Source organism: Lupinus angustifolius, chromosome LG11 (genome assembly GCF_001865875.1).
Source record: "Lupinus angustifolius cultivar Tanjil chromosome LG11, LupAngTanjil_v1.0, whole genome shotgun sequence".
Lineage (NCBI taxonomy): Eukaryota > Viridiplantae > Streptophyta > Magnoliopsida > Fabales > Fabaceae > Lupinus > Lupinus angustifolius.
In genome coordinates, this window is record NC_032019.1 from 32,242,088 (window position 1) to 32,252,187 (window position 10,100).

Here is a 10,100-nt window from a genome sequence, read left to right on the forward strand (position 1 = left end):
TATTATCTTTTTAGAAGTCTAAGATGCTTGCCATAGATATTGAGTCTAGGTTAGGTAAACCTAGGTGTGAGTCTCACAAGACTTAATAAAGTAATTAATCAACTAAAATGAGACATCATCTAGAAATATATGATAATTAGGTCCATGCATTTGAATACATTGATTTTATGCATTAAAGATATTATAACGTAAGTGTTTTCTGCTGTTTCAACATCATAACTGAAAAACCGTTTTTGAGAGCCAAATTATGTTTTGTATAAATACTGGCTTAATTGCATAAACGGCTAAGGAAAAAAGAAAGAAAAAGAAGAGTGAAAAACACAAGAGAATAGATATAGATCATCATTGTTAGAATTCTTTAGAAAGTGTTGAATTAGGAGAAATATTCAATCATGCTAGGGCTTTAGTTTCATATTCATATTGTATGTTTCTTTCAAAATCTTTCTTGCATCATTTCTTGTGTTTCTTGAAAAGAAAAGAAATAGCTTTTTAAAGATTGCATATTTTCAGACACCTCATGCATGAACATTCATATTAGACTAGGACGTCTTGTGAGTTCCTACTTAGGTTTTAGGCTTTGATTCTTATTGTAATATCCGAGTATTAAGTACTCATTCATAACTCAAAGCATTGTAATTCAAGGATTAGGAAAATCCTAGTTGCGGTTAGGTAAGNAATATCCGAGTATTAAGTACTCATTCATAACTCAAAGCATTGTTATTCAAGGATTGGTAAAATCCTAGCTGCGGTTAGGTAAGGTGTTCTTCACACAAAGACTTGAAGGTCTTGGGATAAAGAGCGATACCTTGGTTGGGGCTAAATCGCGTAAGAAAGGTTTTCTTGAGAGGCGGTTTTGGGAAAGGTCAAACCGAGGGTAACGTAGTTCTTTGGGTTCCAAGAAAGGAGCGTTCAAGTTTTGTAATTGGAAGCTTGTATGTAACGTACATAGTGTTCCATAGTGAAGAAGAAAAATCTCCCAAATCAGAGGGGAGGATTGGATGTAGTTTTGCAGTGGACAGCAAAACAAACCAAGATCAAATCCCTGCGCAATCTTTTCTATCCTTTTCTCTTTTATGTTTCAATATATTTTAATGCGAATCTGGAACTAATATTTTGCATACTTGTTCCTTGCTAGGTTCTTGTTAATCTTGCACAAAAGTATCTGTTGTATATTTATTTGTGTGTTTGTTAATAATTGTGCAAGTTGCTATTTTGATCATTCTGTTACTGGTTAATCGATTAAGACCAATTGTTAATCGATTAACTGGTCATTTTTCAGCAAGTGTGTAAAAACTTGGAAAGTGGAAATTGAGTTCTGCCACACCTATTCAACCCCCCTTCTAGGTGTTCCTAGACCACTGATACCTAACAGTGTGGACCTCCAAGTCATTTTCAACGACAAAAGGTCAATGAACCCTAGTTAAAAGAGATCACTTTTGGAAAGACAACCAAAATGAGCAAAGTTGGCCAAAATGACCTTCATGTTTTCTACAATAGCAACTAAATAAATAATGTTATCTTAAGTGGATGAGTATAAGTGAAGGAAGAAGTTCGGGTGAAGGAGGATTGAAGGTATATAAAATTAGAAAATATTCAAAGAGTTTTTTAAGGAAAATGATTTTAAAAATGTAAATGGGAAACCTTCTATGATATTAAAAGACACATTTTTTTCAAATATTTAAAAAAAAAAAAGTAGTGAATGACTCATATCAGATGGGTAAGGACCATAATGACGTCTTGAATCACTAACGGTAAGACACAAAAAATAGGAAATATTTACATGAATATTTGCATGGAAACCTAGAAAACATAACAAAGGCCATATTTTAACAAAGAAAATTACACAATGTAAACTTTGACTCCAAAAAATTAGTGAATGTTTCATTCCAGATTGGTGAGGACCTCAATATCGTCTTGAACGATAAAACGTTTGTGAACCATAATTCACAATGATTACTATCGTGAAGAGGAAAACATGAGTAAAATGGTGAAAGATTTAAAGCAACAATGAGAACTAAATAAATAATGCTGCCTTAAGTGGATGAACAAATATAAAGCAAGAAGAAGAAATGAAGGGGTATAGAAAAGTGTGGTGAAGTAGTAATTAGGTGTGTTATGCAAAAGAAGAAGAAATGAAGGAATATAGAGAAAGTGAGATAGAGAAAATGGAATCAGATAGATAAAGTGAGATAGAAAGTGGATCACACGTGGGAGACATGCAAATAAAGTGGGTGCGGAAAATACTATTCTAACCCGAACTCAAATTGACAACAATGTATACCATATGCCCCTTTTGGTAATTGTATAAACCTACTTTTAAAAAAATAAGAAAAACGAAAAGGTTGAATGTGTTGAATGACTAAATTATACCGGATATATAGAGGTTGTAGGTGAAAATGCACAAACCCATTTTAATAATTATATCTCAAATAATAATGACACTGAACCAACAATTAAATTACTATTTAATAGTAATGTGCAATAACATCATTGACCCATAAGGCATAAAAAGAAAGAAAATTATTGATCCACATTTTAGTAAATACACTTAAGGGGAAACATTTTTTTTAAATCAATTGTTTTACATTTCTACCCTCTTATATTCTGAGTGTCAGCACTTGAAGATGTTTTCTTTATAATAACATAAGCCCTCCCAATTCTTATAAAGATAGTATAGACTTGGTGAGTCTCTAAAAGAATTACGGGTTTATATCTTTTTGGAACACATGTATCCTCATCAATATGATAAATATTAGACAAAATTTTATGTTGATTGTCAACTATCTAATGTAACTTTTAAATTTTACTCGATATAAGATCAACAATATATAACACTGTCGTATCCCGATTTTCGGCTGCACGACTTTATTAGAGTCGCCACTACATTTTATAGATAAAAATATAGAAAAATCTTTTAAGTCCAATTACATTGGGCTTTGGATTTTTGATATCCAGGTTCGGGAGACGGTTACATGATAGGGAATGTATTAGCATCCTACCCACCTGCCTTAGGTGGTACATTCATTAAATTATATGACTTTAATATTTTTTAAATTTAATTTGATTATTTAATTAATTATTAAAAGGAATAAATTTTTTTTTTATTGTGTCTGACAAGATGGACATTGGTCCTACGTATCTCTCTTTTAGATAGGGAATCAAGGCTACCTACTTATTTAGTAGAAAAACATTTGTTGGTTGAGTATTTTAATTAAGGACAAAAGCGGCGTAACGCGACCGTCCGAATGATGAGTTGAGAAAAAAGAAGGCCTCAGAGTGACCGCCCCTCCATCCTTTATGTGGTTTGCAAATTTGTTATTTATTTATGAAAAGTGTATTAATTGATTGTTAATTTAATTGAAAATTGTATTTTTTTTATTGATTTTGAGAATTAATTAAGTAAAAGAAAGCAGCGTAGTGTGACCTCTCGAAAATGAATTGAGAGGAAAGAAATCCACAAGACGACTATCTCTCCATCTTTGATTAATTCCTAAAATTATTTCATTTTTGAAAAGTGTAATGTTGCCATATTTTATTTATAAAAAAAGGTTCAAATTTTTATTGAAATGTGATTTAAAAATATTTATAGGAAAAAGAATTTTTTTACGGATTATCAAATAAACATGGTAAAATTTGATTTAATTAAAGAATGCATGAAAGTGATTTATTTTATCACTTAATCATTAATTAAATTATATGACTCTTTATTAATAATTAAAGGACAATTACAGAGAATAAACAAAAATCAATTGCCAAAAAATATAACAAAAAAAAAAAGCAAATTACTAAATATTCATTAAAAGTGATGAGATTCCACTATTTTTTGTGTTTACCCATTGTCCTTAAAATTTTCCAATTTGGTGTATAGTGCCATTATTATATATGTATAATTACTGAATTATATATGTCAACCTTATTTTATAAATTAATTATTACATTATGGTGCACAAAATAATAGGTTAAAACAAATAAAAACAAGAAACCTGATTGCAAAAGAAGGAGAATCTACATAGTGGAGCCTGAATCACGTGTAACTGCCCAAGGATGCGCGTGACATGTGGTATAAGGTAATTGGAGGAATCTTGACAGTTGGACGCATAATGACTTGTGGCACTTCTTGGTTGGAAGATCTTGTGGCTGCACGGTAGTGGAGCGTAGGCGCGCACACGGAGGATCCCGTGTTCTCAAGGACGGAGTGATCCGATGCAACCGATTGCACTGTAGCTGAGACGTGTTTCGTCCTGCGATTGGCTGGAAAGTGGTCAACGTTGTTAGGTATCAGTGGCCTAGGAACACCTAGAGGGGGGGTTGAATAGGTGTAACGGTTATCAATCATCTGCTTCTTGAACCAAAACCCAACTACTAGAAATAGCCCAGTTAATCGATTAACAACAAGCTTTAATCGATTAACTATTGCACAGAACAAAATGATCAAACAGGCAAATTGCACAGTTATTTAAACACAATTGAACATATATTCTTATGCACAAATATTAAGCATGTGACAGTAAACAAATATCCAGAATATCAATTACAGATTCAATTTATAACGGCAAGAAACTTAAAGAAGATTAAGAGAGAAAGAACAGTGCACAAAGGATTTTTATCCTGGTTCGTTTGCGGTCCACTGCAAACTATATCCAGACCTCCCCTTCTGATCCAGGGAGATTTTCTTCTTCACAATATTGAAATACAGTATGAATACACACCAATTCAATTACAAGCACATATGACGATTCTTTCTTGAAATCTAGGACCCCTAAATTCTTAGTTTGACTCTACCATTTGCCTGAGAAAACCTTTCTCGCGAAACAGCCCCAGCCAAGATTCTGTTCCTCAAATCAAGACCTCCTAGCCTTGGTAAAGAATCTCAATCTCTGTGGTGATCTCACACCAAGAGACTAATCCAGAAATACACAAAAACACTTTAAACAATAAGGTATACTAAGCAAAATAATGCTTAAAATATTACAAGAAAAATACTCAAAGACTAACCCACTTACTAATCAATTAAGCCATCAAGATTTATGTGAGTTAATCAAAAAACAATATACAGATAATCTCTCTAACAATCTATCTAATGCATGAGCATGTGAGCAAGATATGGATGAACATAGAATTATGCAAAACAGTAAGCAAATGATAGAAATCAAAACAACATAATATATCTCTTCTCAGGCATGCAATCTCTCTTGCAAAATCATTAAAACTAATATGCAAAATGCTCTCTAAACAACCCTATACAATATAATGCAATGCTATGATTTTCTGAATGTTGCCTGTTATTTATAGCATGCTGCTTAGGCGGTTACATTCGTTGCAAACAGTTAAACGGTTGAACCAGAATTCAGTTATAACAAATAACAGACTAGTTAATCGATTAAGGCTACCCGTTAATCGATTAACCATGCAACAGAATGACACATAAACTAGTTTAAATAGAAAACACTGATTTAACATAAAAGCAGTTGAGTTAATCGATTAAGTGACCACGTTAATCGATTACCTGGAACATTAATGCACATGTTTCACAATGTAAACTTCTCATATGTTATGCACAATATATATACATGTTCTAGCAATTATATTATGCTTAATATGCACATATAATATGTATGAATAATGCATGAACATACAATTAACTAGATGATATGTCTCATAGATATGATATGCCAATTAAGATGACTTAAGAGACTAGCACCTAGGTTCACCTAACCTATACTCACTTACTACGGCACACATCCCAGACTACTTAGAATATACTCTCAAATTACATCCTAGTCTAGATATGACCAAATGAGCATAAGGCATGTTGATTGTTGAGCCATCTTCAAGCTTTAATAGAACCTTATCTTCATCAAAACATAGGCAGAGAAATGCTAATCCCACGGCTGGATGCGGCGAGTGCACGACGCGAATTCTGGTCGCGATTGCATTGGATAATTTTGCTATAGAATTTTTCTCTCTCATAGTGGTATTCAATAGTGTATTTTCTGTATGATTTTCATTGTTTCCATTCTCCTCCCTTGTTAATCTCAACACCTCTATTGGTAGTAAAAATTATTTAAACACATTACTAAAATTATGTTAGTTAATCTTTCAACTTTGTTAAATCAGATTACTTGATTTTAGAATGCTAACAAACACTAATTTGACCCATTAATTTTAGTATTATATATTACATTTTTTTTAATCCAAATGGAAGTATATGGGAATATGTCAAACATCTTTATTTAAATATTTTAATAAATTCAAAAATATTTATAAAAAATCCTTAAAAATAGTTTTAATTATTTTTATTAGTTTAATATTATAATTTCGAAAATATTAAATAAATAAAATAAAGTCATTTTATTATTTATTTATTTTTTGCTTAAAATGATGTAGGTTTGGAGAAACTATTATTTGTTTATTATATATTTTTCTTATTTTCTAAAAAAATATTTTTCGGGAATTAAGTTACTCTAAATTTGAATTTTGGTTCACTTAATCACTTAGATTTAGGAACCTTAACATAATTGGTTTGATTTTTTCATTTCGGTTTTATTATTATGGTTAACCTAATCGCTTAGATTTAGGAACCTTAACAACTGGTTTAGTTTTATTATTTTTAGAAAAACATTTTTGGAATTTTATTATTTTTTATTTTAAAAAAGTTTTTGCTTTTTTCTGGGACGGACAAAAATGGGCGTTCACAAACGCGAAGCTCAAATAGGTAGGTTTGTTATCACTAATGCTCTATTTGGTTGAATAGTAAAAAAAATAGAGAAGATGAGAGGGAGAAAGAGAGACATGTGCGAAAGTGGAAGCTTTCCATGGTAAACCAATAAGATACAATACTCCAAACTCTAATGGAAGAATGCAAAAGAAAACAAGAAAAGGAAGAAGGTAATGCTTCTGTGTATATTGAATGGTAAAAGAATATGTATTGCATACTTTATAAGTCATATGGCAAGAGATACTTATACCACAACTATCATAACAAAAAGGGAAAATAACTAAAACAAAAAAATTAATTAAGCCAAACTAACTAAACTAACTTTCCTAAAACATAAGTTTCAAATACATTGAGAATTATAAGTTTCAATTTGATTGGGCTTGGAGGATAATGTGTTAGGTTTCAATATGTCCAACATGCCAAGCTTGGAAACTAAAGCATGAAATGGTGTCTAGGACAAGGATGTAATGAATATATCATCCACTTGTGGAGAAGATGAAATGGGTGGAAGATGGATAGTATCATTCTGCACTCTTTCACGCACTACATGACAATCAATCTTTATATGCTTGGTCCTTTCATGGAAGATAGGATTTGCTGCAATGTATAAGGTTGATCTATTGTCAGAATAGATGCTAATATGGGTTGAGTGAGAAATGCCAAGATCTTCGAGAAGAGAGAAAGGTCATTGAACTTCACAAGAAGCCGTGGCTAGAGCTCTATATAATGCTTTTATAGAGGATCTAGAGACAATATTCTGTCTTTTACTTTTCCATGAGATGAGTGATGATCCTAGATAGAAACATCAACTTGTGATTGATCTACAAGTATCCAAACATGCCCCCAATCTAAATCAGAGAAACCTTTGATCACTATTGAATTGGAACAAGAAAAGAATAGACCATTTCCAGGATAGTTTTTGAGATATCTTAAAATTATGTTTGCGCTACTTTGATGAAGATGTGTAGGAGCAATGAAATATTGACTTATAATGCTAACATGGTAGGAGATATTTGGACGAGTGTGTCAAGTAGAGCAAGAGGGTCACCTGAGTTTGCATGAAATTTGGTGTTGTATTCCATAGATGTAGAGCATGGTTTAGATCCAAGAAATATAGCCTCTTGTAGTGAATCCAGTGTGTGTTTTCTTTGATATAAAGCAATGCCTTGGGTTGATCTAGCTATCTTCATGCCCAGTAAACATTTGAGGTTACCAAGGTCTTTAATATTGAACTCTTTCTCTAACAAGATCTTGGTGTTGGTGATTTCTTGAAGGTTATTACCAAGTAATACCAAGTCACCAACATAGACTAGTATTGCTGTAAAACTTGACCTTTTGGATTTAATAAATAAGGAGTGATATGAGATAGATTTCTTGTAGCCATATTTAAGTAGAGTGATGGTTAGCTTCGCATGCACTGTCTGCTAGCCTGTTTTAATCTATAGATGGACTTTTGCAACTTACAAATAAGGTTTGGATTGGAGACTTGTAGGCTAGGTGGGATCTTCATATACACAGTTTCCTTCAATTCTCCATGTAGAAATGTAGTGTTGACATCTTGATGTTGCAAGTGCCAATTGAAGGTAGCATCAAGGGAAAGAAGGACCCTTATTATGGTCGTTTTAAAACTAGACTGAAGGTATCTAAGTAGTAAATACCTTCAGTATATGTATCCTTTGGCAACTAATCTGGCTTTTAATCTTTCAATGGTTCCATCAACTTTGTGCTTAATTTTATAGACCCACTTGCAACTAATTGCCTTCTTATCAGGTGGCAGGGGGTCAAGATCCAAACGTTATTCTTAGCAAGGGCAGATAATTATGTCTTTATAGCATCATCCCAACAGCTAAATTTGATTGCATCATGATAATGAGTTGGTGTGTGTTGTTGAGATGGCTAAAGAAAAATGTTTATGGTATGAGGATAATTTATCATATGTGATGTTGTTGGAAAGGGAATATCTGACTTTTGAGAAATAAATTGAAGCATGGCTAGTTATCAAGGTACAATGGTAGTCTTGTAAGTATTGAGGTGGTCTCTTTGGTCTTGCAGAATGTCTGTTAGTGGGAATTGAAGATGAGTAGATAGGATTGCCAGAATTAATGTTAGAGGAGGCAAGATTTGTAGCATTGGTTGAGTCTTGGTCATGTGAGTCTGTATTGGAATTTTGTTCTACATTGATGGGTTCCAATGTATGAAGTGATAGGAGAACGAATCAGTTTGAGTTTGAGTGTTTGATAGAACAGTTGGTGGAGAGGAATTAGTTGGTTCACAATGAATAAAAGGAAATATATGCTCATAGAAAATAGTATTTCTATAGACAAATATCTCATTGGTTTTGCAAGTAGGAGGTACCCTTTTGTGCCCTGCTTGAAGCCTAAAAATACACACTTTCTGGATCTTGGATCAAAATTTGTCTTATGAGAAATAATGGTAGAGGCAAAATACAAACTGCCAAAAACTTTCAAGTTTTTGATGTTAGGCAGACAATCATATAATTCTTCATATGGTGATTTATTAGACAATAAATATGTAGATTGTCTATTTATCAAATGAATAGCATGTGATATTGCATATTTCCAAAAACATATAGGCATATTGGATCAAAAGATTAAGGCCCTACCAACAACAAGAATGTGTTGACATTTCTTGTCAACAATCCCATTTTGTTGAGGGGTTTCAACACAAGATGTTTGATGTTAGATACCTTGCAAAAGGTAAAATTATTGGATGATGAATTATCTTCCATTATCACTCCTAATGGCTTTGATTTTACAAGAAAAATGAGTTTGGATATATTGAACAAAAGTCTTTATCGGGTGACATGTTTCAGATTTTAGCTTCATAAAATAAATCCAAGTAAAAATACTATTGTCATCAACTATAGTTAAAAAAATATTTGTGTCCAAAAGTAGAAGGATCAGAACCATGACCCCACATGTCCATATGTATGACATCAGAATTACAAGTAGATTTAGTATTACTATCTAAGTATGGAAGCCCTTTTTTCTTAGCTATGTGACAAATGTCACATGGATTGTTAGTTTTACTGCATTGTGTAAAAGGAAAATTGATCTCCATAGTAACAAGTTTGTCATGAGATAAATGGCCTAACCTAGCGTGCCAAATATCACAATCATTATATCTGGCATATGTGTTTATACTATGAGGTTTTGGTTGAGTCAGGACAGAAGATACCATAGCATACAATCATCCTTTAAGTTTAGTTGCACCAATCATCTTCAATGAGTGGAGATCCTGAATTGTACAACCAATATTTGAGAAAATCAGATTGTAGAGCATAGAAGATGTTGATTTGGAAATATAAATGAGATTAAAAGTGAATGTTGGAATGTATAAGACATTAGTGAGATATAAGGGA